This window comes from Palaemon carinicauda, chromosome 1, assembly GCF_036898095.1.
Source record: "Palaemon carinicauda isolate YSFRI2023 chromosome 1, ASM3689809v2, whole genome shotgun sequence".
Classification (NCBI taxonomy): domain Eukaryota; kingdom Metazoa; phylum Arthropoda; class Malacostraca; order Decapoda; family Palaemonidae; genus Palaemon; species Palaemon carinicauda.
In genome coordinates, this window is record NC_090725.1 from 282,498,622 (window position 1) to 282,503,767 (window position 5,146).

Here is a 5,146-nt window from a genome sequence, read left to right on the forward strand (position 1 = left end):
TTCATTGAAACCTACGATTAGTGTTAATCATATACAGTATTTGTAAATGGCCCGAAACTAAGGCATTACTTTGGGTAGTAAGAAGGCTAAGCAAAAAGTTTAATTTCCTTATTAACGTAATTATATTTTTATTTAATTGACTTCTACAAGAATTCAAAAAATTTCAGATCTTTATCTTGACTTACTCCTTTTTTTTCTTTTAATATTGGTGGATTACTGTTCTGCCTTGCGAAAGACGACAGTCCCTAGAGTTAGGGTATTTGTTAGATTGAGATCGTCGAACTCTCTCTCTCTCTCTCTCTCTCTCTCTCTCTCTTACGTCCATATTTGCACTTACGATATTTGAATATTTTTGTGAGTGTATATATATATATATATATACACACGCATATATATACTGTGTGCATATATATACTGTGTATATATATATATATATGCATATATATATATATATACATATATATATATATATATATATATATATATACATATATATATATATATATATATATATATATATATATATATATATGTATGTATGTATGTATGTGTGCCCTTGAGAGAGAGAGGAGAGAGAGAGAGAGAGAGAGAGAGAGAGAGGGGGGGGGGGCTTTTGTAAACTAGGATATATCTCAGATTTAAACTTCAGCTGCAGTCGAGTAGTGCTTTGTTTTGTATCGAGAGAGAGAGAGAGAGGGGGGGGGGGGGCTTTTGTAAACTAGGATATATCTCAGATTTAAACTTCAGCTGCAGTCGAGTAGTGCTTTGTTTTGTATCATCATGTAAAGCGGCTCCAGGTAATCAAAATTTCTCCGCATTATTTTGTTCATTATACTGAAATGATTCCTTCAATATAGACCGCAGATGATCAAAGTTTTTAAGGATTGTCTGAATGGTGTGTAAAAATATCCCTCTTTTGTGGAATGTGTGGGGCGAAATAGTAAGTTTTAGTATGCATGAGGGGAAGTTGCAAAATTGTTAATAATGAAGGGTTGGTGCAAAAATGATGATATTCATGGGATGGTGCAAAAATTAGGATAATCTGATTTCAAACAAAAGTTTATATTTCCGTTAAAATGTAATATCATATCCATTCATTTTATAAACTTTCGTATTCTCATCATAACTGAACAGAGTTAGCGAATTACATATTCAAAGAACGTATCTTAATATATGCAGAGAGTAATTCCCAATTTGCGTTACCACGTTGATCAAGGGAAGATTCCCCTTTGATCAAGAGAACTGGGAAATTGGAACGACGTGACTTCATTATGTATTGCTCCAGTCCATTTTTTTTTATTACAAGTCCCACATAATTTGCCTAAACATGCTAAAGAAATTAGTTTGCGTGTTGTTCATGATACGTATATCTATATATCTGTTTATTTATGCTTAGGGGGGCATTACCCTTCTGGCCAGGCACGCGTTCTATGCAAATTTGCACTCTGCATTTATACCTATCTATCAATAGGCATATATTTATATTTTATATTTACATATTCTATTTGTTATATATTTATATATACAATATATTTATATTTATTTATATATACAATATGTTTATATTATATATTTATATTATTTATTTATATATACAATATGTTTGTATTATATATTTATATTTATTTATATATACAATGTTTTTATTATATATTTATATTTAATATGTATATACATATATATATATATATATGTATATATATATATATATATGTATATACATATATATATATATATATATATATATGTATATACATATATATATATATATATATATATATATATATATATATATATATATATATATATATATATATATATATATATATATATATATATATATATATCAGGTTTGGTGGAAGAGGATGTCTTTGATAGAAGACATTGTAGAGGACGCATTAGGCAACCGACCCCTTAATGTTGGGATAACTGTGGGAAAGCAGAAGGATCTCTCTCTCTCTCTCTCTCTCTCTCTCTCTCTCTCTCTCATGAAATGGCTCCTGCCTTAAAATTCGACGCCCGTGACCAACGCAATTATTTCAGGAGTTGCATCCTGCAATGAAATTCTAGAAGTTTAGGAGGAGACCTAAAATGGTTGGTCTTGCAACTTTTTCATTCCTTTGATGACGGTCTTGGGAGAGTCTCGTTCTTTGGGTCTTAAAAAAGGAAGTGTCCTTGCAAGAGTAAAGTTGAGGGTGTAAAAACTGAAGATCAGGAGAAACAGAAGGGAGTGTATTTGTTTTCAAGTCATAATTTCTAGTTCTATATAATAAAGATCAAGTATCCGGTTATAGATAAAGATATAGATATATGAATATGTTTCCGGTCACGCTTAGCTTCAGTGCCATGCGTCTCTCCCTGTTCCTCTGTTAGGTGGGAGAGGGAGTAGTCATATCATGGTGAGAGGGGGGTAACATCCCCAGGGGAAAAGGAGAGGAGGTGAGAAGGGTTGAATCTGTGCGTTTGCATATCTTTATATATTTAACCGTCATTTTTTATGGGTCTCGTACACTAGTATGGGAATAAAACCGAAAAAATTAAAACATTCCATTTTGTAATAATCTCTCTCTCTCTCTCTCTCTCTCTCTCTCTCTCTCTCTCTCTCTCTCTCTCTCTCGCATAATGTTAAATATAAAGCAGAAATTTTGGACTTTCGCTGTATAAAAAGACCGCCCTATGAAAGTATAATAAATCATAATTTGTGAAGATGGGAGAAAGGGCTATTACTACATTAGCCTGCATAAAATTATGTGGAAAACATTTGACAATTACAATGAAATACATTGTATTACAATACAAGTATTAAGGAAGATGCTTCATAGTTGGTAGCTATAGAGGTAGTGCTCCGCCGCCCCCTGACCTTTCGGTATCCTAAAGTAAGCATGAATTCGGTCCTTTCCTTCCGGGGGCTGTGGTTGTGAAAGAAATTTTAAGAGCGCTGGAAAAGTTTTGATTGTTGGGTGGGGGATAGTCCACTTAGAAAAAATAGATTACACAAATAAAAAGTTCAAAGTTATTAATTATTAAAAATTACAAAAACCTTATTATAATTAAAATGTTCATCAGAACGTTATGGTAAATTATACTGTATATACCGAAAAATTTTTTCCCCATTGAGGGCCTAATATTAAATGAGATAATTTTCCGATTTAGTACATATTATATATATATATATATATATATATATATATATAACTGAAGAGACTGACACACTTAATGCATATAAGATCAACGTGTTATATTTATAGATCTATAAAGTGTGTCACTTATAAAAATATACATGCAAGGAGTGCGTCGTTTATTAATCTATATAAGAATCCTTAGTTAATTTGTCGAACAAAATTCGGGCTTGGAATAGCAAAAGCTAAAGTGGAGAAGGCATAATGTATGCTTTAGTTTGCTTTTGAGAAAATTTAACGGGCTTTGATGCAACAGTCTTTCACTAAGTTTAAAACATTGGATCATTATTTTCTTTCCTGCTCATATGTAATCTAGAAAATTTCAGCTCTCAACGTTTCACTCGTCAACATGTGATGGTTTGGAACTTTGCGTTGGATAATCCGACCCTGGTGACCTTTATTTATATGCATAAACATTGGCTTTTAGTATGTTGCACTCATGTGACTATGGGCATTGTATGCGATCCCTTATGACGTGACTCCGTCCGTATTGACATTAGGGTTTCTCTCCTGGGGTCCCGGCCATTTTTTAGAGGGTTAAACAATCCCGGGATTTTTCTCATTGTTCCGGGATTTGTTTGAAAATCATTACAAATTTCGTACTAAATATAGCCTAAAGACAGTGTCCTTATTTTTACTTTCACTGGTATAATTTTTTTTTTTGTTATTATCAACTGCAAAAAAATAAGTTAATTGCTAAGTTGAAAATTGCCAAAAAATTCGTACTAAATATTACTTACAAACAGTGTGCTTAATTTTACTTTTACTAATATAAAATTGTTTTTCATATTGTTATATCACCCATAAAAAGACATTCATATTAGTTTTGGAAAATCAGAATAGTATATAATTGAATGAACTCAAAATTTGATTTAATTTCCATTAACATTTAAGTAAGTAGTAATAAAAGAAAATACCAATACTACAAAGTATATTATACGATGTTATACTAAAGTTGTACATACTGTATATTTTACGGACAATTGATGAGGGATCCATTAATGAGCTACCAAAAAAACTCTGACTATAAACATCAGCCTTTATGAAGAACTGTATATCATTCTCTACATTGTGAGCTACTTTAATTAATATTATGCATTAACGATTCCATATAATGAATTATTAAATTAAAAAATGTCAATCCAACTGAAAATTCAATAGGCAACAAACCCTAAGGCTTTGCGGGTTGAAAAGCTGTTTAGGAAAAATTTAAAGAGAGAAAGACAGTAAAGTGTACATGAGTGTACTCTCATAATCTCATGCAGATAACTCGAGTGAAAGGGTAATGGAATACCATAGTTCAGTGGCTGTGACACTACCATACACTTGAAAACAATGGTTATATGGTTAATAGCCAGAGCAGCATTAAAAAAATGAGTCATAAAGGAAATTAATAAAAAGTACATTCCGGAAAATACCGGGATTATATAAAATTTCATTCATGAATCCCGGAGACAAACATATCCTCCAAAAATGAGAAACCTTATTTGGCATGTATTTAGCATGTGGCTTTTGATTTTTGTTCGAGTCTTTCCTAAAATCTATTTTTGACAAATGGTTCAGGTTTCACAAATTTTGGTATGACGCAGGAATAACGTGTTCGTAATGAATGATCAGTTTTAACATTATCACTCATTTAACTGCTTCAACCGGTTATTGAGACCAGTTACATAAGTGATGAATTTTCATTTAATATATTTAGTGTAAATATCTATTTATCCTAAGTTCTGATTTCTAACTTATTTTTTATCAATAAATATTTAGTATATACATAAATCTCCATCCCTTTGATAATAATAATCAACTGGTTATTTTAATGTCAATCGAAAGTTGCCTTTGAAACGTGTTGAAACAGACTCGTTTTTTTAAATTGTATCTCTCGTAAGACTTCCAGGCAAGCCCTATTCTGTAGGTCTTGCTTCCAAGGGACTATAGTTCTCAGTGTTATCGTCGGCGACCTGCACCTT

The 5,146-nt window shown here is 31.6% G+C and overlaps 1 protein-coding gene across 1 annotated transcript in view; it reads left to right on the forward strand.

Moving 5' to 3' along the window:
* LOC137639329 (uncharacterized) overlaps window positions 1-5,146 on the forward strand; it is a 524,101-nt gene that overhangs the window by 209,481 nt on the left and 309,474 nt on the right. The gene's annotated exons all lie outside the window — the stretch shown is intronic.